Raw genomic sequence first — 13,876 nt, forward strand, 5'->3', positions numbered from 1 at the left:
CTCTCTCTGAATATCTTAACATTCACTGGAGCAGCCTGGCATAGCCCTCCTCCTGCTTTATCGTTTCATCAGTTCTTTGCCTCCCCACTCGAACTTGTACTGCAATTCCTTAGACGGGCCCACTTCTGTGACTCTCTTGCAATAGCTTCTAAAACAAGAGGTGGCAACGGCTCCTAAAATAGAACTACTTGTTCGAGTTTGGGCATTTCTGTTCTTCACAGGCTGAATTCTAAATAAAAAAGAAGGTGTTTGTTTATTAGCTCCACGGGCAGCCTTAGAACAAATATTAGGAAGCCAAGAGGCAAGGCGGGCCTGGGGACCGTTAGACAATCGGGTGTGAAAGGGGTTTCGCTTTCTATGATTTTTAGGGAAACTAGCAAAGCTGCTGTCGTTTTATGTAGGTTCCTTCACGATGTGTGCGGCTGGCATTCCATCTCACCTAAAGATTCTCAGCTCACACACTGTCCTCCCAGATTTTTTTAAAGCAGCTCCCCCCGTCCCCCCACCCCCAACCCCACCCCTGAGAATCTAGGAATAGCCTCTTTTCATAGCGAAAACAAAGAGTAAGTTTTATGTCTCTCAATCCATCTTTTCTGGAATAAAGAATTCACTTGACACTTGCAAAATAGAAGTTTTTGTTTTAGAGCTTTAATAATGACTGTTTTCCAAACCCAGACTGTTGAATTGAGCCCAGGATATCCAAGTGCTGTTAGGCGCCAGCCTGCCACCACTATAAAGTCACAAACAAGTTACTTACCTGCTCTGTACCTCTCCTTCCCATCTGCAAAATGGAGATGAAAACCCCTGTTCTATCTGCTGTCCAGGGGATGTGTGAATGAAATGAATACAATCTGAAGTGCTTCAAATTACACTGAACTCCCAAGCGATGCCATGCAGATGCAATATGGTACTTGATGTTATCAAAACAACTAAATATTATAAACATCTGAAATATAGTTTTAAAGAGCTCTGCGGAGCTGCTGTTCAATTCCTTTATAAAACCTGAAGTATTTCCCACTGTAGCCACAAGAGGTCCTCCTCCTAGCAATTCAAATCACGTCGGATTTGACGAGCAGAGGCCCAGGGGCTTCTGTGTTTACATCGGTTGGCTGGCAGAACACAGAGATCACCTATGTCAAGCTTCCGTAGCTAACTATAGGGTAGCGAACAAAACCGGAGAACTCTGGCTTTCTCTGGTGATCACTGAAGCATGCTGGACACTAAGTAGTTCCTGTAAACTACACAGCCACTGCATTTTGCACCCTGGCCCCCTTCCAAATTGTAATCCCTTCTTGTCACTTTGCCCAGTCTTGTTCAGTATTTATTCTCCTTCCCTATTTACTTATTTCTTTTCTTTCTACTTTCCACTTATTTCCTTTCTTTCTATTTTCCAAGCTTTAAATTTTTGGCTCACATTCCCCTTGCAAGCAAGCGAAGGTTAGGGATAGAAGAGCTGGGGGGGAAGAGAAAAGAGAGAGAATATGTCAGGGCGGTTGTCGCAGTTCTCCCGAGGTAATCCAAAGTGTGTCTTCAGCTCCAGGAATCAGGGCCGACCCCAGACGGCCACTCAACCACATGCACTAAGAAACCCCTTGAGGCGGGGCAGGAATCAGCAGATCAGAGGCTCAGAGGGAGGCCTCCACAAAGAGAAGAGTTCTACCCCCTCAGCATCCCCTCTTGGAAAACAAGCCCTCCAGGGTACAATCAGTTCTTTGATCAGAATGAACTACAGTTGCTTCTTTTCACCAGAACACCCTAAAGAATAAGTGTAGCTTTTTGAAAAATATATTTTTATTGATTTCAGAGAGGAAGGGAGAGAGAGAGAGAAACATCAACGATGAGAGAGAATCACTCATCAACTGCCTCCTGCACGCCCCCTACTGGGGATCGAGCCCGCAACCCAGGCATGTGCCCTTGACCAGAATCAAACCCAGCACCCTTCCATCGCAGGCCAACTCTCTATCCACTGAGCCAAACCAGCAAAGGCATAAATATAGCTTTCTGCATGAACCATAAGCCCATTTTGTTCTATACATAATTACTCAAAAGACTGGCAATTTCAGGTTGGAGCTTAAAAAAAATATGTAATTTCATGAACAGCTAAAATACGTATTTAAGATAAGATTTAAAGATAAGGATAATTTCTGTTTGTGATCATTAAAATTATTTTATTCCAAAAATATGTGGCAAATGGTTCTGGCACATTGGTGGGCATCTGAGGTGAATCTAAATGAATGGCTCCTGTGGTAAAGATCGTATGTGCTGTTGCAAAAACATGCTTCCTGCTCTCCCTTCCCACCCACCCTGCTATCAGCTCCTGACCCACTCCCCTCCATGACCGAGGAACGCAGAAGCCATCTGGGGAGACACCCTGCGTCTTCTCAGCGTCAAAGCTACCAGAGCACCAGCCCCAGCGTCTTCTCGGCCTTCCCTCCTATGACAGCGCAGGCAGAACCCTGCTCCTCCCCAAGGCTAACCTCTCCTCTCTGCTCTGGACCCCTCTTCTCCCACCTCCCCACCGACTCCGCTCCATCATGATCACCACACGAGCTGCACTACCACCCCTTTTCAATGATCAGCCTAAAACTATGCCGCGGGACTTCTAACTTCAAAATACCAAACAAAAGCACTAGCTTCACCCTTCAGCTCCCTCTAGCGCTCCTCCCCGTCCTCTGCCGCCTTCATCACAGGATTTCACCCCTACGCTGCCACCTCTCATTCACTCCACAACCAGCTCCATGGAACTTCTGTCCCCGTCGCTGCCCGAAGGGCCAGCTGTAAGTCTATCAAAAACCTCCCTGCGATCACCTCGGGGGATAGCTCCTCCAATCCTGTGGCTTTAAGTGAGATCAGCCACTGGACGTTGAGTGGGACTTTAACTGTTGCACCGAATTGGCAACTAAGGCTCAAAATGAAAACATAAGGAAACGAAGCCACCTGTGTACATGGCACACTAAGGAATGTCCAGTGTTTGAGGACAGACACCTCACTCGGGGCTTACTAAGAAGGTAAGAAGAGCTGCATGCTCTTCTCTCCCGTTCGCTCTCCCAGCCCCAACACTAGAGGAAAAGTTCGGAGACTTGAAAAATTAAGGGAACAGGCCAACTAGTCCTCTCTTCTCAAAGATCTCAAAGAAGTGGTGAAAAAATAAATGTCCCTTCCGAGTTCCAAGTCCCTTGAAAGGACAGTTTTAAGACGAGAGCTGATTATTTCTTCTTCGGAGGGTCAGTGCTGGAGGAGGGGAAAGATGAAATTTTATTAAACTGGAATAAAGTGGAAGTTTTAAAATGGACTGAGCAGCCTTCAAAACACTGCAAGTGGCAAGTAAATTATGGAGCCTACCCAATTGTCATAAAGGAATGAGAAAAGGAGATACAACAAACAGCTGAAATGCAGGGATTGGGGAAAGCAAACTCGTTCACCCAGCAAACCGGTCACACACCCATAAGCTAATGATTCCCAGATCAGTATCCCAGCCTAGATCGCTCTCACCAGCACCAAAGGCATACATCCAACTGCCCTCTCCACTTGGATAGCGAAGACACATTTCAAATGTAGCATGTCCCAAAAAATAGCTCTCGCTTTTGCCTCCCAGACCTACTTCTTTCTGTCACTCATATTCTAGTTATGGGTGCCATCGCCTAATGGCTAAACCCAAAACCAAGCAGTCATTCTTCATTCATTCTTTCCCCTTTCAATCTTCAAAAATTCCTATTACTCTTACTTCCAAAAGCTATTTTTAATACATTCACTTGTCTCTATCTCCCCTGTCCCAGCTATCCTGAGGCATTTGCAATGCATTCTCCACATGGCATCTAAGTGGTCTTTCAGAACACAGCTTTGCTCATCTTATTCTACTGATTAACTGCTGGGAGCCGGTCCATCCTTGCTGCTTGACACAGTTGCTGCAGGGAAGAAACATCTGCACAGCTTATGTATCTAGGGACCTGGCGTATATAGCATACTGTTCGTAATGTTTGCTCACCTTCTTGGCACTATGTGTTTTAACCAAGGTCACCTCTCCGAGATAGGTTGTTTCCCCAGGTAGGGATTTTCCCCTGAAGTTAGGGAGGGAATAAAACCCCTTAACTAAGTGCCAGGCGGGTAGTTAATCACTTTAACTACAAACAATCATGCTTAAGCTACATAATCTTTACTCCCTGGAATGGAGATAAGAAACGCCCTATCCTTTGGAATAGAGATTGATAGGATTGGAATCAACTGGTATAAATACAGATGTAACATGACAACAGGGCCCAGAACCTAGAGACAGAACATGGCAACAGGTCCTGGACAGAACCTGGCTGGAGAACCTAGCAAGAGAACATGGACACAGAACCTGGTTGGAGATCCTAACCAGAACTTGGCTGGAGATCCTGGCTAGGCTGCTGATCAACTGAACGCTTTCTCCGTGTCATTCCTTTTTCGCTGACTCCGTCCACACCTATTAGGGACCCCTGGACCTGCTGGGGCTGGACCCCAGCAATCACCCAATGGCTTCCTATTCCTTAGAACAGAAAATCCGAATTCTTTACCAAACGTACAAGGCACTGCATGATGACCTGGCTCCTGTCAACCTCTCCAACCTTGACTCACAGGGCTCTTCCCCCTACTTCACTGACTTTAACTACACTTTCTGTTCATAGAACACGCAAGCTTTCCCCCTTAGGGCTGTGGCACTGGCTGACCCCCTGCCTGAAGTCATTTTCTCCCAGTGGCTTAAACGTCAGGCTCACTCTCTACCTTGACATAACACTTCTCCTTCTCGGAGAGCTGATCATCTCATCTCCTTGCCCCCAGTCACTTATAGCAACCTTACATATTTATTTATGTTTCCTCATTCCATTGGGATGAAAGCTAGAGGCAATGGCAGTGTCCATCACAGCATAGCATATGCAAATGAACTAGAATGGATTTCAAAAGAGGGAGAGAGAGCGCTGGAAGGAAGGGGTAATCCAGAGCATTTTCCTGGAGGGAGTTATATTTGCCTTGATGCAAAAAGGAAAGATGTGAGTATCATAGGAGAATAGTGTTCCACTAATTTTATTTCTCAAATATCCTTCAGATCCATTGCCTCTCCATCTTTCCAGCTACTCCCCTGGTACAAACTGCAGTTATGTCTTGTTTGTTGTCTTTATATATTTACCCCTCCTCCTCTGTTTCACATTGTGTAAACCCAAACACAGCATTTAAATTCTAGTCAGGGTGTATTTAGTGCTAAAATTAAAAATCTCAATATAACTATTTTATAACTACTGAAAGTGACACATTAACTTTATTGCCTGGGAGATAACAGTAGGGCTAAAATGAATGGTTTTCTCATTAATTTTCTCATGTAATTTTCTCATAGTGCCATGCCTCAACTTTGACGGCCCATCTTGCCATTAGTCAATAACCTTAACAAGCACAGTAATTACAGTCAATCATGTCTGCTTTAGCTCATTGATTACTTTGCTACTTCTTTTTCAACTTGTTAATGAAAAATTCTCAGCACAGACCTTCGGGGTGACATTTCTTTTATTAATTAACCATCCTATCAGTCCCTTGAATATATTAAACCAGAGCATCTTATATTGAAATTGACATTTACTGTCATTGAACCTGCCTTTTTATTTCAATTTTTTAAATAAGAGATTATTACATTACTTCCAGAGAGAGAGAGAGAGAGAGAGAGAGAGAGAGAGGCGAAACGCTTGGTCCAAGACCAGTCAGTGTTAGAGACTGGTTGTAGGAAATTCAAAAGGCTCAAGAATGTTAAAGCTTGCCCCATGCCAATCCTAATTCCCAAAAATCTTGAAGTGTTTAGGTATTATTATAGATACATAAGGGGCACCTTACTCAACAGTAAGTAGAATTTTTTTAGAAGCTCTAAAGTGAGAATTACTTTTAGAAACCCCGTAAAACAGCTCCAATTCCTTTTTGACCTCAGGAAAATAGTCATGTTTAACTATTTCCTCTCCCCACCTACCAAATCAATTACCAAATCCTAATGATTTTAAAAATTCTCTCTCTCCAGTTCCATTGAATCTTATCAGTGGTCACCTGAGCTATTGATATAGCTTTCTAGGTGATTTTGCAACTGTTAGCATTCTCAGTATTACAACCTCCACCACACCCTAACCCCATGGTCGGCAAACTGCGGCTCGCGAGCCACATGCGGCTCTTTGGCCCCTTGAGTGTGGCTCTTCCTAAGCCTTAGGAGTACCCTAATTAAGTTAATAACAATGTACCTACCTATATAGTTTAAGTATAAAAAATTTGGCTCTCAAAAGAAATTTCAATTGTTGTACTGTTGATATTTGGCTCTGTTGACTAATGAGTTTGCCGACCACTGTCCTGACCCTACCACTCCATTCTCCAAATTCCTATCAGAGTTCTTTCTAAAATACAGTCTGATTATTTAATTATTTTGCATACAAAGTCTTCAGGGAACTCCCAGAATAAAATATAAACACTTTAGTTTAACATTCAAAGCGCTTTGCCATCCGGGCTTTCTCTATTTTTCCAAATACCAATACAGAATGTAGCATACAAATATGCCAAGAACAAGAGATCTGTATGTCACTGAGTAGTTTTATTTCAGTGGTAAAAGCATACAGACACATAGAGTACTTGCCAGTTTCTACAGAAACCATATTCTTCTTTTTTCAATGAGCTTCCCCCAAATACCCTCCAACCAATCCATAAGAGCGTCCATTTCCACACACTCTAACCAACCCTCTGCATTACCGAACTTTTTCTTTCTGCCAATCTGATGGGTGAAAAGTGGTATCTTTTAAGAGGCAAAATTCGTATTCTTTTAATCATGAGTAATAGTAGGTTCACTACATTTGTATGAAAGTCATCTGTATACCACTTCCCATACATGGCCTGTCGTTCCATTATTTTCCCACTGGCTGCTTTCATATTTAACTGTAAGAGCCCTTTATATATTAAGGAAATTAGTTATCTCATACAGATGTTGTCCATCTTTTCCTGCCAATCTATCACCCATTCTTTGATTTTACTTAGGGTATTTCTTACTTAGCAGATGTTTATAATTCCTATGTAATCCCAAATACAGAGCCTTGCCCCTATTGGATCTGGGTTTTGTAACTGAATAGCATTCCCTACCCCAAGATGATGAAGAGGATGACAATGGGAACTACGTAATCATCTGGTAATTCTAATTTCTTAATGTACTCATATTTTCTAGTATTTCTAGTTTTGGATATTTAAATGTGACCCATTTGCAATTGATTCTGATGAAAGAAATGGGGTAGAACCCATTTTTATTTCCTCCAAATGGATAGCTAGGTGTCCCAACATCATATTTTCTAATTTTCTTCTCCTCACTAATTTTAAATGAATTTGATGACACACTCATTACCCATCTACTATAGAGAGAGATCTCTATGGGGGGCTTCTATTCTGTTGATTCATAAGTGAATACCTAAATTTTTCCAAATGCTGTATCTCTATAAAATTTCTTTTTTATCTCCCCATTTGAATATGTTAGAACTAGTCACTCATGATCACTATTCCTCTATTTCACAACTTTATCAGCTAATCACACATATCTATTTCTAACACGAACTTTAGAATCAGCTTATCCAGCTCCCCCCAAAAATCCTATTAATTCTCCAAGATTGTGCTAAATATATGGAACAATTTAGGAAAAATTAAACTCTACAAGGACAAGGACAAGCACTATCTTCCCATTTATTCAGTCATTTTTTATTCACCTCAGTAGAGCTTTAGAGTTTTCTTCCTATTTGTGCTCTGCATTAATCATTATATTCATTCCAATTTATTTTCTCTTTTGTTACAATTACCCATTTGGCCTTGATCTTTCTTCCTTTTACTCTCAGGTAAAAGAAGATTAAGTAAATCACATTCCCTTCCGTTTATGGCAATTATCACTATTAGTCTGTGTAATCCCTCTTGTTACTTTATTCTCTTACAGCTCGAGTCCCTCTTTCTCCACACTGTACCTCTGCGTTTGTATTTGTTCTGGGGAAAAAAATGTGTAGCTTTATGTGCACATATTTTTGCTTCACATAAATGGTATTAGGGTTTTATTTCTCATTCTATTTCACTATTTCACTGAGTACCATGACTTTACAATTCATTCATGTTCCTGTGCTTTCACTTCTGATTACTGTGCAAATCCCATGCTGTGCATTCACCATACTTAACCTACCTATTTTCACAGCGACAGACACCCAGTGTCCCTTCAACTTCCCCACCATAAAAAGCACTGCAACAAACGCTCTTGCAGTAACACTTAGGATCATGTTATTTACTGGGACAAACAAACCCAAAATTTCAGTGCTTAGCAAAGTAAGTTTCTTTCTTCCTCATATAACAGTCCAATGTAGGGATTCCTGGGAGGTGAATATCTTTCCTTCATGTGGTGGTACAGAGAGATCACATAATTTGCCCACAGTCACACAAAGAGTAGCACACCCAAAAATTCAAATCTAAGTTGTCTTATTCCACAGTCTGCTACGCATGTCTCTTTAAGAACATGTGTGAATATCTGTAGTGCTATCTTTATTACAGATTAAGACCTCATATTGTGTTAGATATTAAACTACTGTCTCTTCTGCTCCTATGCTTTGCTTTTGTGATACCGGAGTGGAAGCAACAAACTACTCTCCTTTGTCAGCTGGCTTGCTGTTGCTGGTTTCTCCCAAGGACACTAGAAGGCAAGAGAGTAGGGGAAATTTGCTTCTTTCTATCTCCTTGCTATTCTTACAGCTCAGCCCATCATCCCATCAGCAACAGCCGTCCAGTGTCCGCTCCTCTACACTCCCAGAAATGACCCCTCGACCGGCAGTCCCCTCTCCTCAGACGACTGAGTCCCAGCTCCAACCAGGACCCTGCTCCATGCTTGCAGGTTCTAACTCCAGCCCCTTCCCTGTGTGTTCTCCCAAGGATGATAGCTGTTTCCTATTTTCTCTCTGGTTTCGTCAATTTTCAACCCTCCAACACCAATTTAGCCATTTCCCAATAGTCACTTATTTTTATCGAACCTCCTAGTATGTTTTCTGGTTTCTTGACCAGACTCTGGCTGATACACATATACAGTCAATTCTCATTAGTTTTGCTATAAAGTTGCCACAAACACTGAATTAGTGATGCTGAACCTTTGCTCCTAGGAGAAATACAGTTCCTGTGAATCTGTAGGAACAGTATTTCCACTGCAATCAATACTTCGCCTTGTTTTATGTGTGTCTCTGTTTAAAAACACCTCACTTAACATTATTGCTATTACAAACATTGAACTCTCAGCCAACAGCACCATAACTCATGTCTGAACAAAACTTACCCAGCACAAATATTTTCTCCATCAAGTGCATCACAGCCTCCTTGTGCTTGAGAACACGAGAGCACTTCAGCCCTGTGTGTCGGTGCCTTTTTAAACAGTGAAATCGCCACCATAAAGCACAGAAATGCAGAAAGCGTGGCGCTGAACAGACCATGAAAATGACACATGTAGAGTGTGAGAGCTGAAGCGAGAACACAGAGCATCTCCTTGGGTAGCTGGGAACATGCTTCCGCTCATCAGGCGACTCAAATGTTTCTCTGTTTAGTGCATGTTGGTAAATGACTGCACAAGCGCTGCGAGTGTCAATTTGGGGTTTACAAACAAATTTTAGCAAGTAGGCGAATTTGTAAATATAGAATCTGTGAAGAATGAGGATAACTATATATATTCATGGCCTGTCTCCAAAATTGCTAAGCTGTTTAACTGGTCCATGTGTAATATGAAGACTTTTTAATATATCTTGATATCTACTATGATCAATCCCTACCCTTTTCTTTTTTAAGGCTGACTTAGCTATTCTCGTACCTTTGCTATTTCATATAAATTTTAGAATAAATTTATCAAACTCCTCAAAAAATCCAACTGTAACTTTAATTGAAATGGCAATTTTTACATTAATTAAGGCATAATGGATATATACTTATTAAGTTGCCCTGTCTGCTATGGGACATCCCTCCATTTATTCAGCTAATCTTGTCTTAGGATTTCAATGTTTTTACCATAGAGATTTTGTATATTCCTAGATACCTTAGAAATATTGTCATATTGTGAATGGATTTTTTAATTATATTTTCTAGTTGGTTCGGATGAATGGAAAGAAATGTTCACATCTATAAACAAGGTATCTTAGATTACTAGACTATTCGATGAGAAAACCTATGCTACAAGGGATTTATTTGCCAAACACGCAAAACTAGAAAGTGGAGAGGTGGCTTTCTGAGTCCACAGAACCTCTATCGACCGCTAAGCTCAAGTCAACAAGCGCCTGTATGATGAAATTAAAGGTAAGGAAAAGCTAACCAGCTCTAAAATACCTTCTTCAGTTAATTATAGCCTTCAAATTCCTGCTTTTAAAGGCTTCAGGAAAGGATGGACTGAAAATATCTGATGGAAGAAATGAATCAAAAAGGAATAGACCAGAGAATGAGACGCTGAGCAGCCAAGGGCCAATAAGTTGAGGAGATTGGAAGTACATAGACCTAAAAGAGGTGTCAAAAGAAGGAGGCATGAAATGAAAAGCACAAAATTCAAATAAGTTAACATTGTAAGCAACCACTATTGCCTGCTCTACAGTTTTACCAAGTTTGTCTATGCCTCTTTGGCAACATGAGAAAATATAGTTAAGGATTTACAAAGAATAACATGGTAGGCAAGTAACTGCTCCCCCATCCTTTCTTCTAAAAATACAACCTTCTACAGTAAAATTGTGGAAAATAAAGAGAATTAAATTAAAAACTATTAATCAGCCTTTAAATATTACGTTTACAAAATATTTTTAATGACATGGGCAATGCTTATTCCATAATTTAAGTCAAAAAAAGACCAAAGCTTAAAATTGTACAGATAATATTTTCTAAAAATTTGTAAAGTTATTCATAGAAAAAAAATGCTTGAAGGAAATTTTGAGGGAAGATAATCTTTGGAAATAAACGAATATATATTTCCATCAGGATTTCTAGGCCACGTCCAGTAATTTGTCTAAAGCAACTTTGACAACACTAGAGGGCGCTTAATCGGCACTCACACTGTGGTTTCCAAACTTACACCGTGGGTCCTACAGTCTCCCAACCACCCGAAGAGCCGGGTTTCTAATTCAGTGGATGCTGTTCTTTTTTAGAAAATGAGCCATTTTAATGTTTTTTACAATAAAATAAATAGTTCTCTTGATGACTGCAGACACATCACAGTAAAGGAGTTTTCCTGATTGGTGCATTGTCTTCAATTACAAGGAGTCATTCGCTCTCACCAGTAAGACTGCATTTACGCATCCATCATTTTCAGGATTGTTGGTAACTGGGCATGTTTTCCCCAAATAGCCCTGCCTCCAGGTGTCACAAGGCCCAACGTGCTCACTGCCACCTCGATGACAGTGCCTTTGGGAATAACACCCAAAGTTGTAGAACGAGGGGATGAGAGATTCTTCTTTACACCGAGTATCGTCAGGCAAAAGGTGGCTTTCAGTTCAGGACGTGTTATGTGGGCCATCTTGAAACGCAAGCGCATTGGCCTTGCATGTTTAGGTGGTGTTAGCCATCTCCAGCAAAGCAGACTCGAGTAACCATCCTCTTGCAGGCATTCTTCTTTCTCTTTTCTGTTCCAATAACTTTGACACCTCTGCTTCTCCCTCGGCATGAACTTTGAGCAAAGGGACTTCCCATTTTCCCCGCTTTCTTTTTTCATCTTTTTGTTTAATCATATTGCAAAGTACTTTAGCTCCGACTGTCCCTCTCTGCCCAGTAGGTATGCAGATACTGCTCCTTGTGGCATCTTTCCATCATTCTTTGGTTTGGTGTTTTCTCTTTTCATGCATCTTTTTAAAAAATATATATTTTTTATTGATTTCAGAGAGGAAGAGAGAGGGAGAGAGAGATAGAAACATCAATGATGAGAATCGGCTGCCTCCTGCACTCCCCACGCTGGGGCTGGAGCCCGGGCATGTGCTCTGACCAGGAACCGAACCATGACCTCCTGCTGGGCAGGTGCTCTGACCAGGAACCGAACCATGACCTCCTGGTTCATAGGTTGATGCTCAACCACTGAGCCACACCAGCTGGGCTCTCTTTTCATTTGTATTTCTCAGCATGGTGTTGTTTATATAGAGCTTAGCCTTCAGACCAATCATCCTTTTTGTCCTCTTTGACCATTCATGAGCCTCTCCCCTTCCTTCTTTCTCTTTTATCACAGTCATCCAAACAATATCCGTAGCACTTAGTGTAACTCAGCATATGAGTTTTGTGGCATGGTTTCCGGAGCCACTGGGTGCATTCCCTCCGTGTGAAGAAGCTCTCAACTTTCATGTCTCAGAGACCCACAAGCCAACTCCACACCACTCGCAGCAGGAAAGGGAGAAACTGCATTTCTCACACACTCACAGGTGATGCCAATGCTGCTGGCCGGGGAACCACACTTGGAGAACCACTGGTCTACATAATTAATGATTATATGTATGCACATATTTATATAGACACATTTAATTAACATGCAATTTAATTTCTTTATTATTTTATTATTCTAGTTATTTTCTATTTAATTTACTATCTGTAACTTTTAATAATTATAGCTGGGTGCTAATTTATAAAGCCCCATAGTTACCTAGATCTGTTAGGTCTACCTGTTGTCATGTGGGATTTTATTCCCCACTGGGGGAAAAATAGGCCATCTGTACATTTGGTTGATAGGATGAGACAACAAATCTGGCCCAACTACTATCCACGGCTAACCAAAGCTGGCGAGAATCTGCTCTACAGAGAGAATGGTGTTTCCTTACTAATTCCTAAATCTTACTTACAAAATGAACAAAGAGCTGTTCGTAAGAAAAGCAGGAATTTGAAGGCAATCTAATCTTTACAAACAGGGGAAAATGAAAAGATAAAAGCAGTCTCTGGCACTCTCCCTACTCTTTTTTCTCACTGTCCCCCTAACGGCATCAGAGATTACTCTCCAGGAAATCTCTCCCACAGTAAGCCCTGTTCAAAGGAGACGCTCCATCACAGAATGACAGTGATGATCGTTCTATACAGCATGTGACCAACAGAAGCATCATGTGCTGCTGAAAAAAAGCAGAAACACTTACAGATCTATGAACTTACCTGTTAAATGAACCATTTCTCGATGAGATTTTCCTACTCGCTAGCCCGCATTTTCAAAGTTCTGTAGCAGTACTTTTCTAAATACCCTAAAACAAAAACCATAAAGACAATATTAATCTAATTTTTTTTACTACATCTGTTCTAATTTAATTTCTGCAATGCTAGATTCAAAGAACACTATGGCAGGAAGGACATGAATATCCTTTTGTAAATTTCTGATAAGAAAACTATAAACTCTGTACAACGTAGTTTTGAATGAACTGAATGATCAGAATATTATAATTTGGCTCATTTCCTGAGTGACTGATAGATTAAGACCAAGTTTATGTTCTAATGAAAGAATCAGTGTCAAGATTTGGCAATCCTTTCGGGGTGAAAAAAACATTTGAAACTACAAAGAGGTGGTGGTGGCTGAACAACATTATAAATGTACTAAAATGCCACTAAATTTTCTGACTAAAATGTCACTATAAAACGATCGATTTTATGTTACGCCAATTTTACCTCAATTTTTTAAAGTATGTCAAACAAAAATTGGCAATACAACTTTCACAATTACCAAGTCCTCGCAAAACTCTTGCTCTTGACATTCTAAAAAACTTCTAAAAGAAAAATGTTGGATTTCTTACATGTAAACCATATGGACAAATAATCTTAAATGCTAATCTCCCAATTTGATTGGTGTCCCCCACCCACCTGGTTCTTCCTTTATTCTCCCAGGAACAGAAGAGACAGTCCGAATCTGACTGCACAT

The 13,876-nt window shown here is 40.9% G+C and overlaps 1 pseudogene; it reads right to left on the reverse strand.

Annotated features, from left to right (window-relative positions):
- Nucleotides 1–11,255: 11,255 nt before the first annotated feature.
- LOC102756023 lies at nt 11,256–11,850 on the reverse strand (annotated as a pseudogene).
- Nucleotides 11,851–13,876: the final 2,026 nt, after the last annotated feature.

The sequence above is a fragment of the Myotis davidii genome, unplaced genomic scaffold (genome assembly GCF_000327345.1).
Source record: "Myotis davidii unplaced genomic scaffold, ASM32734v1 scaffold134, whole genome shotgun sequence".
NCBI lineage: Eukaryota > Metazoa > Chordata > Mammalia > Chiroptera > Vespertilionidae > Myotis > Myotis davidii.